Source organism: Malaclemys terrapin, chromosome 3 (assembly GCF_027887155.1).
Source record: "Malaclemys terrapin pileata isolate rMalTer1 chromosome 3, rMalTer1.hap1, whole genome shotgun sequence".
NCBI lineage: Eukaryota > Metazoa > Chordata > Testudines > Emydidae > Malaclemys > Malaclemys terrapin.
The window spans coordinates 122,335,205-122,351,029 of NC_071507.1; the positions used below are offsets into that span (position 1 = coordinate 122,335,205).

The 15,825-nt window shown below is 45.8% G+C and overlaps 1 long non-coding RNA gene across 6 annotated transcripts in view; it reads left to right on the plus strand.

Moving 5' to 3' along the window:
* The window catches only part of LOC128833552 (uncharacterized), a 174,211-nt gene that overhangs the window by 82,193 nt on the left and 76,193 nt on the right, over positions 1-15,825 (plus strand). For 3 of the 6 annotated variants that reach the window (XR_008444270.1, XR_008444273.1, XR_008444272.1), the window contains exon 2: positions 6,776-6,865. The exons of 1 other annotated variant lie outside the window; for it this stretch is intronic. This is a non-coding gene — a long non-coding RNA (uncharacterized LOC128833552). The remainder of the gene's footprint in view (positions 1-6,775; positions 6,866-15,825) is intronic. 2 more of the 6 variants (XR_008444271.1, XR_008444275.1) reach the window with 1 other exon arrangement.

Consider the following 15,825-nt stretch of genomic DNA (forward strand, 5'->3'; position numbering starts at 1 on the left):
AGCTATATAAATTTACTAACTGTGACAGCCCTGCTCAAACAAAGATGACTGTGCTGGCTGGGCCATCTGAGTAGGTTGGAAGATGGATGCATACCCAATGACACGCTATACAGGGAGTTATCAGAGGGAACAAGAAGAACAGGACGTCCCAAGCTTCACTATAAAAACACCTGCAAGCGAGATGTGAAGGAATTTGGAATTGATCCTGACCAATGGGAAATCTTGACAAGTGATCATAACAAGTGGCACCATTGTCTCTATCAGGGTATGAAAGGAGCTGGCTCCTACAGCTTGAAGAGTGAAGAGCCCGTAGGAAGCAAGCAGCTCCCAACCAAGATACATGCATTTGCAATAACTGTCAAAGATCATGTATCAGGAGGTAGCTGTGTTAGTCTGTATCCACAAAAACAACAAGGAGTCCGGTGGCACCTTACAGACTAACAGATTTATTTGGGCATAAGCTTTCGTGGGTAAAAAACCTCACTTCTTCAAATGCACTTTGCCTCCAGCACACGCATCTGAAGAAGTGAGGTTTTTTACCCACGAAAGCTTATGCCCAAATAAATCTGTTAGTCTTTAAGGTGCCACCGGACTCCTTGTTTTTGCCAAAGATCATGCAGATCTCACATTGGACTATTCAGTCACATGAGACATTGCAAATCATCGACATAGATTCATAGATTCTAGGACTGGAAGGGACCTCGAGAGGTCATCGAGTCCAGTCCCCTGCCCGCATGGCAGGACCAAATACTGTCTAGACTATCCCTGATAGACATTTATCTAACCTACTCTTAAATATCTCCAGAAATGGAGATTCCACAACCTCCCTAGGCAGTTTATTCCAGTGTTTAACCACCCTGACAGTTAGGAACTTTTTCCTAATGTCCAACCTAAACCTACCTTGCTGCAGTTTAAGCCCATTGCTTCTTGTTCTATCCTTAGAGGCTAAGGTGAACAAGTTTTCTCCCTCCTCCTTATGACACCCTTTTAGATATCTGAAAACTGCTATCATGTCCCCTCTCAGTCTTCTCTTTTCCAAACTAAACAAACCCAATTCTTTCAGCCTTCCTTCACAGGTCATGTTCTCAAGACCTTTAATCATTCTTGTTGCTCTTCTCTGGACCCTTTCCAATTTCTCCACATCTTTCTTGAAATGCGGTGCCTAGAACTGGACACAATACTCCAGTTGAGGCCTAAGCAGCGCAGAGTAGAGCGGAAGAATGACTTCTCATGTCTTGCTCACAACACACCTGTTAATATATCCCAGAATCATGTTTGCTTTTTTTGCAACAGCATCACACTGTTGACTCATATTTAGCTTGTGGTCAACTATAACCCCTAGATCCCTTTCTGCCGTACTCCTTCCTAGACAGTCTCTTCCCATTCTATATGTGTGAAACTGATTATTCCTTCCTAAATGGAGCACTTTGCATTTGTCTTTGTTAAACTTCATCCTGTTTACCTCAGACCATTTCTCCAATTTGTCCAGATCATTTTGAATTATGACCCTGTCCTCCAAAGCAGTTGCAATCGCTCCCAGTTTGATATCATCTGCAAACTTAATAAGCGTACTTTCTATGCCAATATCTAAGTTGTTAATGAAGATATTGAACAGAGCCGGTCCCAAAACAGACCCTCGCGGAACCCCACTTGTTATGCCTTTCCATCAGGATTGGGAACCATTAATAACAACTCTCTGAGTACGGTTATTCAGCCAGATATGCACCCACCTTATAGTAGCCCCATCTAAATTGTATTTGCCTAGTTTATCGATAAGAATATCATGCGAGACCGTATCAAATGCCTTACTAAAGTCTAGGTATACCATATCCACAGCTTCTCCCTTATCCACAAGGCTCGTTATCCTATCAAAGAAAGTTATCAGATTGGTTTGACATGATTTGTTCTTTACAAATCCATGCTGGCTATTCTCTATCACCTTACCACCTTCCAAGTGTTTGCAGATGATTTCCTTAATTACTTGCTCCATATCTTCCCTGGCACAGAAGTTAAACTAACTGGTCTGTAGTTTCCTGGGTTGTTTTTATTTCCCTTTTTATAGATGGGCACTATATTTGCCCTTTTCCAGTCTTCTGGAATCTCTCCCGTCTCCCATGATTTTCCAAAGATAATAGCGAGGCTCAGATACCTCCTCTATTAGCTCCTTGAGTATTCTAGGATTCATTTAAATTATAAATTAATGGAGATATCCCATCTCCTAGAACTGGAAGGAACCTTGAAAGGTCATCAAGTCCAGCCCCCTGCCTTCACTAGCAGGGCCAAGTACTGATTTTGCCCCTGATCCCTAAGTGGCCCCCTCAAGGATTGAATTTACAACCCTGGGTTTAGCAGGCCAATGCTCAAACCACTGAGCTATCCCTCCCCCAGCCCTGGTGACTTGCAGGCATTTAACTTTTCTAAGTGATTTTTAACTTGTTCTTTTTTTGTTTTATCTGCAAACCTACCCCCTTCCCATTAGCATTCACTAGGTTAGGCATTCCTTCAGACTTCTCGGTGAAGACCGAAACAAAGAAGTCATTAAGCATCTCTGCCATTTCCAAGTTTTCTGTTACTGTTTCTCCCTCTTCACTGAGCAATGGGCCTACCCTGTCTTTGGTCTTCCTCTTGCTTCTAATGTATTGATAAAAAGTCTTCTTGTTTCCCTTTATTCCCATAGCTAGTTTGAGCTCATTTTGTGCCTTTGCCTTTCTAATCTTGCCCCTGCATTCCTGTGTTTGCCTATATTCATCCTTTGTAATTTGTCCTCGTTTCCATTTTTTATATGACTACTTTTTATTTTTTAGATCATGCAAGATCTCGTGGTTAAGCCAAGGTGGTCTTTTGCCACATTTTCTATCTTTCCTAACCAGCGGAATAGCTTGCTTTTGGGCCCTTAATAGTGTCCCTTTGAAAAACTGCCAGCTCTCCTCAGTTGTTTTTCCCCTCAGTCTTGATTCCCATGGGACCTTACCTATTAGCTCTCTGAGCTTACCAAAATCCACCTTCCTGAAATCCATTGTCTCTATTTTGCTGTACTCCCTTCTACCCTTCCTTAGAATTTCAAACTCTATGATTTCATAATCACTTTCACCCAAGCTGCCTTCTACTTTCAAATTCTCAATGAGTTCCTCCCTATTTGTTAAAATCAAGTCTAGAACAGCTTCCCCCCTACTAGCTTTTTCAACCTTCTGAAATAAAAAATTGTCTGCAATGCAGTCCAAGAATTTGTTGGATAGTCTGTGCCCCACTGTGTTATTTTCCCAACATATATTTGGATAGTTGAAGTCCCCCATCACTACCAAATCTTGGGCTTTGGATGATTTTGTTAGTTGTTTAAAAAAAGCCTCATCCACCTCTTCCACCTGGTTAGGTGGCTTGTAGTAGACTCCTAGCATGACATCACCCTTGTTTTTTACCCCTTTTAGTCTAACCCAGAGACTCTCAACACTTCCGTCTCTTATGTCCATCTCCACCTCAGTCCAAGTGTGTACATTTTTAATATATAAGGCAACACCTCCTCCCTTTTCCCCCATCTATCCTTCCTGAGCAAGCTGTACCCATCCACACCAACATTCCAATCATGTGTATTATCCCACCAAGTTTCAGTAATGCCAACAATGTCATAGTTGTATTTATTTATTAGCACTTCCAGTTCTTCCTGCTTACTACCCATACTTCTTGCATTTGTATATAGACATCTAAGATACTGGTTCGATCTTGTCTCCCAGTTTTGCCCTGACCCTCCTTTCTCTCTGCCATTATAGCCCACGCTCCCTCTTGTTTCCGACCCATCTCCCAGGTCTCCATGTTCCCCACTTACCTGTGGGCTTTGCTCACCTGTCCCCGTCGAACCTAGTTTAAAGCCCTCCTCACTAGGTTAGCCAGTCTGTGCTCAGATAGGGTCTTTCCCCTCCTCGAAAGGTGAACGCCATCTCTGCCTAGCAGTCCTTCCTCGAATAGCATCCCGTGGTCGAGGAAGCCAAAGCCCTCCTGGCGACACCATCTTCGCAGCCAGGCATTCACCTCCATGATGCATCTGTCTCTGCCCGGGCCCCTACCTTTGAAGAATCGAAGAGAATACCACCTGCGCTCCAAACTCCTTCACCCGTACTCCCAGAGCCCTGTAGTCACTCTTGATCCGCTCAGTGTCACACCTCGCAGTATCATTTGTGCCCACATGGATGAGTAGCATGGGGTAGTAGTCAGAGGGCTGGATAATCCTCGACAATGCCTCCGTAACATTTCAGATTTGGGCCCCCGGCAGGCAGCATACCTCCCAAGATGAAATGTCAGGGCGACAGATGGGCGCCTCCGTCCCCCTCAGCAGAGTCTCCGACCACCACGTTTCCTATTCGCAGTGGTGGAAGCAGACCTCCCAGCCTTAGGGGTACGAGGCTTCTCCTCCTTTACTGCAGGGGGTGATTCCTTCTCTCCTGTATCAAGAAGAGCATAACAGTTACCTATTACCACGGCGGGAGGGTTCGGAGCAGGGGTGGAGTCAGAAGTAACCACCTGCCAGTGTCCACTCTGAGCCATCTCCTCCACCACCAGTGGTGTATCAGCAGTCCTGTGTACTGGGACAGCTACCTCAGCTGTCTCCACATGGACACTGTCCAGGAATTGGTCATGGATTCGGATGCTCCTCAACCTAGCCACCTCCTCCTGTAGCTCTCCCACCTGCTGCCTGAGAGATTCCACCAGCAGGCACCTTTCACATTGGATGGTCCCCCCAGCCTGGATATCAGTAAGTGGAAATTGCAAGTTACAGTCTCTGCAAAAACCACACCAGGATCTGGGTAGAAGCATCCATGCTCAGGCGCTCTGTCTGGCTACAGGTGCAAGTGGAGGAGACAGAAGCAGTGCTGGCACAGGTGTTGCGGGTCTTCCTATCCTAACCATCATAAGCCTCCTTCTGTCAAACTTCATCTCAAACTCCCCTGTCTGCAGCCCCCTGTCCGCTGCAAGGGTTGTTTAAGCAAGAAGTTTTGAATGTAGTTGGTTTATAGGTTTTAAGGGGAATAAAGGGAAAACAGATAGAACCGGCAAGGGACCCTTGCTCCCTTCCCACTCTCTTTCCAAACTCCCTTGCGAAACTCCCTGTTAGCAGCCCCTGTTCGCAAAAGCTCGCTGGTCACTTGTGCATCATAGGCTGCAATTCCCACCATCTCTCGCAGATGAAAGGATGCCAACAAACAAACAAAAATATATTAAGTAGGTTTAATCAGATGATTCCCTGTTACTCACTAGCAAAAAAACCCAAACCCTTCATACTTCATGGCCAAAGTTTAGTCAACAACTGAGACATGTTACACAACCTAGGGCCATAGAAAATTCTAGTTCTAAAGTGCTCTCTATGACTGATACCCTCCCTCTTCCACACTTTGGACCAACTTCCTGCACACAAGAAATTTAAGAAATTTAAGATCCAAAAATGTTTATCTCTTAATAAACCTGTAAATAACTTTATTCCTATTAGACACTGAGTAACAGGCAAATCCCTGTGTCATTAAAATGCATTGGAAAGTCAGCCTGACCTGCAAAAAGCTATCTTGGCATAAGCACTTTTATACCAATAGAACTGTATCTATCTACATTATAGGGTTTTGCTGACATAGATTCATTGCCAAACCTGCTTAGTGTAGACAAAGTCTTTGATTCACCTCTGGATCCATTCCTAAGTGTGTTACAGTACAGTCAGTAAGGAAAACTTCAGTGGAAGTAGTTGTCAAACACCAGTAGAAGCAAGTTAAATGAAGGAAATTTTAGACGGAATTCCAGCATTGCAGAATAAGACCAGAATGACTGAGGCAAAATAATGGTGTGCATTGGTTCTATTTTTTTTTTTTTGGGCGGGGGGGGGGAGGGCTTCTTTTGTTTTTTTCCTATCATTCTGGAATTCTTTTTAGTAAGAAAAAATATCCTTTTAAAATCAAAGTAAAAAATATTCAACTTCTTGACACTGATTTAACCGAAGTCCCTCTTGGTGTGAAAGGATCAAGTGTTAATGGGTTTTATACTTCTATTCCTGCAGTTGACTGGCTAATTTGTATGAGTTTTAACCAGGTGGTGCAAGTAGATTTCATTTCTTACCAGTACGCTGCACTCATGGGAGGGACACAAAGGGGGGAACCCCCACGTGAGTCCTCCCTGCCCCCAGCCTGGGGCCTCCGCGCTCTCCCTGTCCCCTCGCCATGATCCATCCCACATTACCTGTGGGGCGGGCTCTGTCCTCCTCCACTGCGTCAGAGACTTCTGAACCACAGGGCTCTCCAGAACCGCAGCGGAGAGGGGAGCACGGCCCCACACCGGCAGCTCCTCTGGCATGGCTGTACTGCCCCTAGCCCCACCTCCAGCCCTGTCCTCCAGCGGGACTGCTGTACAGAGAGGACATGCAGCTGCATGGAAGGGCTGGGGGTGGGCTGGGGGGCGGTACAGTCACACCGGAGGCGCTGCCAATGTCGAGCCGCCCGGTGGCCCCACCTCCTGCTCCTTCTGTGTCTTTCTGTACGGTGTACCGGCTATAAATATCTTACTGGTGCTGGTGGTACTGGCGTACCATACCGCTGTATTGCACCACTGGTTTTAACTCTCACACCCAGCACCTCAGAATGTCCATTGCTGGCCATGGACCCAATGCCAGGCAAGTCTGACTCCCTGTGAAAATTAAACTAATTATTATCAGCTCAGTAGTTGTAATCTGTGAACTTGAATACTCCTGTGTCACACACCAAGACCGTTTCTCTAATAATCCCTGTTTCTGATTTTTATTTTAAAGCTTGGGGACTTTGCATCTGCTGCTTGGACTACACGTGAGGTGCTATTGCCAGGAGACTAGAGCTGAGATGTGAGCATCGGAATGAACAGGGTATTTTAAAATATTTACACATAGACACAACACAAACATCTCTGAGTAACAGGGCCAGTTAACTCCAACTCAAAAGGAAAGCTGACACAAGCTTTCTCTGACACAGGCTGTGCTGGAAGTAGAAGGCCAGCAAACCTGCAAAGAGTCCTGCTTGCTTGCTTTCCTGACAGCTAATGCCCCTTGAGTTTAAGTGGTGCAACTAAACAGATTGTAAAACTGGGCGCCTTTGAATTACCCCAGTCAAAATGTCTCTCAATCTCCAGCATTATGATCAGCCATTTCTTGCTGTAAACAGTCTTAGAAAACATACTGGCTTTTACTCTGTTTGGTCCCAGTTGTCTAGCAGACGTACCCAAACACCAAGTAGGTATTTTTCAGAGGGCCTAATAGCAGTGTATCATCACTGAACAATAAGCTCCAGCTCCAGTCTTTCATTTTAAACGTGATCTCCTGGCTGTATCAGCAAACTTTTCTGGTTGGCACAGTGGTTTTATGATTCATTAGGCACACTGTTTGACCTTGTGCACTGCACTTTGGACTGCGAGTTAGAATTCTCAGGTTGCTGACTTGCTGTGGTCGTGGGCAAGATATATTGGCTATGTTCTCAAAAGTGTCAACTACATTTTGGGTTGCATTTAACTATTTTGTGCTCCTCCTCTCACTTAACAGTGGAGGAAACCATCTAAAAGGGACTCTTCAAGGGTAGCTGCTGTTGGGGATTCACTGACGCTGTGTCTCCAACTGACAGAGAGGACATGGAAAGTGGTGACTTCTTTGGTTTTTCTGCATGGAACCACTGGCATTATGCAGGGAGCAACCTCTGCCCCATTTACAGCTTCCTAGAAAAGCTTTGCAAGGGCCTGGATCCTCATGGATTTCTCACTCTCCAGCTACCCAGACCAACTTCCACAAATATTGCTGGGGAAGGGGATGATCTGGCCCAAAAGTGACAAGCTGACACTGATCATTGCTGAGTCTTTGGTCACAGTCCTGTGCCGCGGTTCTCAAACTCTCAGGGTCCCACAGCTCAGGTTCCAGCACAAGCCCAAATGTTTATACAGCAATTTTTCAGCCCCAGGCCAGCCGCAGGTTTTTTGTTCCCATACAGACATACCCTCAATGTTGAAATGATTCAAAATCAACTTCAAGCATGTGCTTAAATCCCAAGCACCCAAGTGCTGTTCTGAGTAGTTATGGATTTAAGCATGTGCTTAAATGCTTTTCTGAATCAGGGCTTGTTACTGTTTCCATCCTCAATGTCTGATATTATTGCAGAAATACTATTATTGTTCACTACTTGTTAAGGATTGACAGTGTGCTTGACATTGTACAAAACACAAAGTGAAAGATGGTTCCTGCCCTGGAGGACAGGAACATATTCTGCATTCATGTCTATTTTCAGAGTCTCCTCACAAGCTCCCATGCCAAAGGGTATTTGGCAGACACCATATATTGATATATTCAGCAACAGTTCCATTTCTTTGTTGGTGCGAAGTTACAGAAAAGTGAGTTTTGTCTAAGACAGGGCTTGGCAACATTTGGCACGCGGCTCACCAGGGTAAGCACCCTAGCGGGCCGGGCCAGTTTATTTACCTGCAGACGCGGCAGGTTCGGCCGATCGCGGCCCCCACTGGCCGCGGTTCGCCGTCCCGGGCCAATGGGGGCGGCAGGAAGCCGCAGCAAGCTCATCCCTAGCCTGCGCCGCTTCCCGCCGCCCCCATTGGCCCGAGACGGCGAACCGCAGCCAGTGGGGGCCGCAATCGGCCGAACCTGCCGCGTCAGCAGGTAAATAAACTGGTCCAGCCCGCTAAGGTGCTTACCCTGGTGAGCCGCGTGCCGAACGTTGCTGACCCCTGGTCTAAGAGTAGAGAGCTTGGAACCAGTAGAAACTGGTTGCATGAGCACCATCAGCATAAGCAGAATGGATGGAGATGCTTCTTCTCCTCCTCATCTCAAAACCAATATTTTCCTTTAATCCAAGTACCCACAAATCCACTCCATTTGTATGTTGAGGGTGTGTGGGTACTACTGGTGAAAGGTTGTATGTGGAGAGTATATGTTCTGCTAGAGAGAGACTTGAAGCAAAACCTTTGCTTCATTGATCCTCAAACATTGCTGGTGGTTCAGAATTCAAATCCAGTTCCATACTGGAATTTTGCCACTTGTCCTGGTCTTTTTACTGATGTGAGGCAAACTCACAGCCAAACCAAGGCTGCTTGCTCAGCTGCTGTGGTGAGTCTGCCTTTGAGAAGCAGTAGTTCTCTGCTTGATGTCCTCCTCTGGATCCCTGATTTTGACTCTGTGACCCTCACTCCCATCCCTGTTTTTTCATTAGTTGTCCCCAATGATCATTTGATGCCTGGGTCCAGTGGCTCCTCCCCTTCAGCTGGGGGATGCCCACCCTTCCCTGGTGATTTGATAGGTGCTGTGGTCAGTCAGCTCTCAGGTAGCAACAACCTAGCTGCACTGACTTACCGCTCCACCAGAGCCTGCAGTGGCTCCGCCCTCAGGCATGCATCAGCAACCTATTGCTAAGCAGAGCTTGGGTCAGATGACCGCCCCGGGGTCAGGTACTTTCACAATCCCACCAAGCTGCAGATCAGTCTGAGTAACAGCACAAGGAACTCTCCTGTTGCCTCACCACGCAACAGACTCTTGAGACTCCCAGTCTGCTCCTTCCCCAGCCTTGCCTGAGCCCTGTCACAGTATCGTCCCTACCCTACTCCAGCCTCGCTCCAGCCCCATCACCAACGCACTCCAGCCTTGCCTCCACTTACTGATCCTTCCCAAACCCTCAGACTCTGACTACTCAGCTTTGACCTCTGGCCTACACCTGGACTCTGGCTATGGTTCTGATTCTGGTTTATCAGTGGACTTCTGATCTCAGTTTTGACCCCAGCCTGTCCTTGGGTCTCAATTCCAGTGCCACCCTTGGCCCAACCCAATTCCTTTCTGTGACCTACGCTTCAACCACTAGGCATGATTACCGAAGTCAGCACCTGCTAAACTGGCTGATCCAAACTCTGATTGGCCACAAAATTTGCGGTGTTTGAAATCCAGATTTGGATTTGAATTTTGCAACTGGAGCCCATTGCTGTATTGCACTCATGTGTTTGCATTGTTCTTTATAATATCATGTGTAGGAATCCCCTAGGGGCCATAGTGGAAACTCTCAGACATAGCCCTCCCCTCAAGGGTAGCACACATCCATGCGTAATGGTTAAAGTGGGAAATAACATGTATAATTTATTATGCCCCCATGCTGCAAGGAAGGAGCAGACGTGAGAAAGTATGATATATAATAGCCCAGGTGTCCATAATTTATGTGCAGGTACCACAGATTATGCATGTGCAATTATGAAAATTCAAGCTGATGTGTGCATTAATACAGAGGTGCTGACTCCTTCTTGGGGGAACGGGCCCATCTTCTCTAAAAGCAAGTCTACAGTAACTCGTGAACTGATTATGCAGAATTGTTTGTGACTATTTGCAGTACTCTTCAATAGAAAGAACAAGGAGATACTATAGCAAACAGAGCATCATTGCTGGCACATAAAGTATGTTGTCTCAGAGGTAAAGACATTAATGCTAAGGTCTCGCTTTAACTACCCATCTTCATATACATGCTGTAAATTCTTGTCCATTACATTGATTAAGGTGTTGGTTTTACAATAAGGGGCCATTTCTCAAATGTTACCGTTAATGCTTGGTTAACTGCTCTACTTGGATCATATCCTTTCCTACATATCCCTTCAATATATCATAAAACTTCAGCTTTTTTTGAATAATAAAACAATTTGAAAAGGTGTCTGAAAGAAGAGGGCTAGGGAAAGAAAGGAGAAGTAGGAGCAGTAGCTGAAGAGCTAGATATTTATAAAACCAGCTTACTTCTGCTGCTGCTTTTTAATTACTGTTGTGCAGATGCAGGAAAAATAGTGGTCACTGTTACTCATTAAAAAATGTCTTGTGTGAATTGATGGGCCCTTCTATGGAGGACCAGGGCCCTCATTCATCTACGTACTTGTTTAGACTCCACCTTGCTGCTATGGAATCACATGTTAGAGCCACATGCCAAATCTTGACTCGGTTATTCTTCTCTCCTAGGGCGTGCCTACACTTCAAATGCTACAGTGGCATAGCTGCAGCTGTGCTGCTGTGCGGCTTCAGTGTAGATACTCTCATTACCTATGCTGACAGAAATGGTTCTCCTGTTTGTGTGGGAAATCCATCTCCCCAGAAGGCGGAAGCTAGGTCAAGGGAAGAATTCTTCTGTCCATGTAGCATTGTCTATGCCAGGGATTAGGTTGGTTTAACTACGCCACTCAGGGGTGTGGATTTTTCATACTCCTGAGCAACATATCTGGTCGACGTAACGTTCTAGTGTAGACCAGACCCCAGTATGTGTGTTCTGTGCCAGTAGGGAGAGCAGAATATGGGAGCTGAGCTCTGCTGTGTAAACCTAAGAGGAGAATTTTGCTCTAAGTCTGGATACAGTGCTCGCCAATTCCCCCATAAAACCCCTCTGGGCTTAGGATGGTGTGCTCCTAGCAGGAAGACATTTAGATGAATCCAGCCCAGCTGGTGTTTACATCCCAAATTTATGGATTTGGGATGTAAACTATAAACCTGATTAAGCAGCTATGTTTGGCTTCATATACTTCTTCACCTGAGATGGAATAAAGCCACAAAGTCTGGATTTGGATCTGAAAGTCCTCAGGGTTCAAGGAGTTTGGGTTATGGTGTTCTGGTTCAAATCCTAATCAGGGTCCAAAGTGTCAGGGGGTTCAGAATCTATGTTCCTGATTGGACTCATCTTTACACTGAGCCCTTTGAGCCTGGTTCTGATCTCACTTAAATCAGGAATAACCCACTAAAGTATATGGAGATAACTAGTAAAACTAGCCTACATGAGATCAGCATCAGGGTCCTTTTTTTGGAATTAGTGTCAATGCCAATTATTTTGGCATATTTCAGGTATCTTTTCCAAACATAGGGATGGTCAGAGACATGCAGACAGGTGAGGAAATTTTCTGCTTGCACTCTTCACTTTTCTCTTCCCTCCACATCTCATTTTCCTACTCATTTTTTGGTCTTTGTTTACTTTTTTACTACAGGTTTTTGTCTGATGGTGGCAAAGCACTTTGCAGACATTAGTTAACTAAGCTTCACAACTTGCCTGTGAGGTAGGTAAAGCAATCACTGCAGCCAATTCTTGGGTGAGAGACAGCAACTCTATATAATAATTTAGGGTATGCACTGTATAATATGGTGGAAACTTCAGCGAATATTTAGTTACGCACTTTGTATCTACCTGCTTTGGAATTTGGCCAAGACACTGTGGGTAATACCCCTCCTCTTGTGAAAAGTGCCCTGGGATCTTTAATTATCACAAGTGGCCAAGAGCTTGGTTTCACAGATGATTCAAGTTCCTCTTATATCTCTTCCAGCTGCTGCTGAGTCAGGAATCCACAGTGCTGAACTAGCTTTCTGAGATGCGCCACCTTCTTCCAGTGCATGAGTCAGTGAGATTTTCCATGGTGCTACTTCAGTCTCGTGGCAGGGTAGTGGCCTAGCAGCTCTTAATAGATGTATTTAAAGTCAACAACGAGCTGGAAAATGCGAGTATGGGAAATTACAGGACTTTTTGTCTTTGAGCCCACAATTTTCTGGCCACCCTCCTCCTGGTTTTGTTTCCCTCTCTGTTTAGTGACACTGGCTCACAATGTGCACAGTAAATGGAAACATGTTCTAACTCCTCTAGACTACAGACTGCTGCTGCCTGTATTTCCTTTCCACTCTTTCTTTGGCTCTGCTGGCTCTGGACTTTGGTTCTGAAGTGGAGCCAGCACAGCTGATGACAGCAGGACCAGATTAGTCACCAAGTAGAACAGATCCAGGCATAGAATCCCTGGCTCTGCAGTCTCTAGTATCACTACGGAGCTCTGCTGAGGGGTGGCCCTCCTGCCACCCAGGAAATGACTGTTTCGGGGGGGGGGGGCGGGGTGTCTTTTGCTGCCAACACCTCCACTCTGGCAGGAAGCCCTCCAGCACAGAACACTGTGCTGGGGAGCTTGTGGTTGGAACCTGGCAGAAGGGGCACCCACCCACAGGATCCTTTGCTAGATAGGCAAGAGGTCCCTGACTCCTAAGAATCCTCTAGTTGGCAAGAGGGATCTCCCCCACAGTATCCTTTGATGGACTGGATATGCTGAAACTTCCTTCTGGACAGGGACACCAGCATTCCTGAAGTCAGGAAGTACTTCACTGAAGACGAGGAAGACCCCATAGAGGAACAACTTTTGGGTCTTTTGTGCAACTGTAACACTGAAGGCATGCTTTTTTTTCATTTAATATTTTATTTATAGTATTTTCTTTAGCAGTTGCAGACTTGTAGTGAATGATGTATAATACAGTCAGGGATTCAGGATTTTTTCCTTTTCACGGAATATCAGGGTTGGAAGGGACCTCAGGAGGTCATCTAGTCCAACCCCCTGCTCAAAGCAGGACCAATCCCCAGACAGATTTTTGCCTCACATCCCTAAGTGGCCCCCTCAAGGATTGAACTCACAATCCTGGGTTTAGCAGGCCAATGCTCAAACCACTGAGCTCCTTTAGAATTGTCTGCAAACCAAACTGCTCAAGATAGTTAAGTCAAAAGCAGACTGTGAAGAACTTCAAAAAGATCTCACAAAACTAAGAGTTTGGACAACAAAATGGCAAATTTAATGTGGATAAATGTAAAGTAATGCACATTGGAAAAAATAATCCCAGCTATACATACAATATGATGGGGGCTAATTTAGCTACAACTAATCAGGAAAGAGATCTTGGAGTCATCGTGGATAGTTCTCTGAAGACATCCATGCAGTGTGCAGCAGCAGTCAAAAAAGCAAACAGGATGTTAGGAATCATTAAAAAAGGGATAGAGAATAAGACAGATAATATCTTATTGCCCTTATATTAATCCATGGTACGCCCACATCTTGAATACTGCGTACAGATATGGTCTCCTCATCTCAAAAAAGCTATACTGGCATTAGAAAAGGTTCAGAGAAGGGCAACTAAAATGATTAGGGGTTTGGAATGGGTCCCCTATGAGGAGAGATTAAAGAGGCTAGGACTTTTCAGCTTGGAAAAGAGGAGACTAGGGGGGGATATGATAGAGGTATATGAAATCATGAGTGGTGTGAAGAAAGTGAACAAGGAAAAGTTATTTACTTGTTCCCATAATGCAAGAACTAGGGGCCACAAAATGAAATTAATGGGCAGCAGGGTTAAAACAAATAAAAGGAAGTTCTTCTTCACACAGCGCACAGTGAACTCCTTACCTGAGGAGGTTGTGAAGGCTAGAAGTATAACAGGGTTTAAAAGAGAACTAGATAAATTCATGTAGGTTAAGTCCTCTAATGGCTATTAGCCAGGATTGGTAAGGAATGGTGTCCCTAGCTTCTGTCTGTCAGAGGGTGGAGAGGGATGGCAGGAGAGAGATCACTTGATCATTACCTGTTAGGTTTACTCCCTTTGGGGTACCTGGCATTGGCTACTGTCAGCAGACAGGATACTGGGCTGGATGGACCTTTGATCTGACCCAATATGGCTATTCTTATGTTCTTATGTACCTTTTGTTTTGTTTTGAGGGATGGGAAGAAGCCAGACAAGGGATAAAGTACTTTTTGGCATCTTTATATAATGCCATAAAGCACTTATTTTCTTATTCATTTTTCATCTCTGGCATACTGTACATATTTCTGAATATTTAGGACTGGAAATCTCCATGGTATTTGTAGTTCTGCCATTCTGTAGTTGGGCCCCTCAGAAATGCTTTCATGTTTAAGATGTTAGATCAGTGGAAGTTAGTTGTAAGAATTCTCTGTCAATCCTACAATAGGCATTTTGTTCTTCTTCGAGAGATGTCCCTGTGGGTGCTCCACTGTAGGTGCTGGTGCGTCCCTGCGCCTTCGCCCGGAGATTTTTACAGCAGTACTCATAGCGGCCACGCATGCTCAGAAGCTGCCCCCCCGGTGTGCCTCTAGGTTAATAGTATGCATGCGTGGCCGGTCTCCTCAGTTCCTTCTCAACCGTCCCCGGCCTGAGACAGAGCTCAGCAGACTCATTAGCAAATCCTTCACTCTTACCTTTTAGTAACCAGTTCTTGTCAGTTTTTTTCTGTTAGTATAGTTACTTACCCAGTTCATCTGTTAAAAAAAAAAAATTTTCTGTCAGCCGCGGCTATGCCGGGCTCCACAGGTTTCAAACGCTGCGCTACCTGCAAGGAAGCTATCCCGTTGTCGGACGGACATTCAAAGTGCATAAAATGTTTGGGGGAAGCTCACATTCCCCAAAAATGTGCCCACTGCTCTAAACTCAGCTCCAGGGCACGGAAAGACAGGGAGCTTAAACTCAAACTGCTCCTGCTTCAAAAATCTATTGGGTCAGTTTCAGACCCAGGCATTGAAGCCGGCTCCGCTACCCGACACAGCCCCCCCCCTCAAAAAAGCTCAAGAAGTCTATGAAGAAGGGGCACCTTTCCTCACCGAGCAAGACTATGAGGCATAAAGTCTCTCCAGGCAGATCCACAATCTCTCTGCCTGTGATCCCTCGCCTCAGCAATTTCCATGAGCCAGGCTCCTCCGGAACAGCGCAAAAGCCGCCTGAGGCTTCAGCGCCGCCGAGAAGCTCCGGTGCCGAGGCATCAGGCTTCCAGTTGCCTGCCTCAGGGACGGCACCGTTCGGCACCGCGAATGAGACGGTGCCGACATTCCACAGCACGCCTCACCCGAGGCAGCCCGACATTTCTCGCCCGGCACCGACCGTGGCACCGACGCCTGCGGGGCATTCTGACACACAGATCACAGCCAGAAGCCCCGATCGCAGGAATGCTCTTGTGCAGCAGCCTCTATCGGCTCAGCTTTCATCTCCCGCAGGAGCTTCATTCACTCATTTTACCCAGACAGCTGATC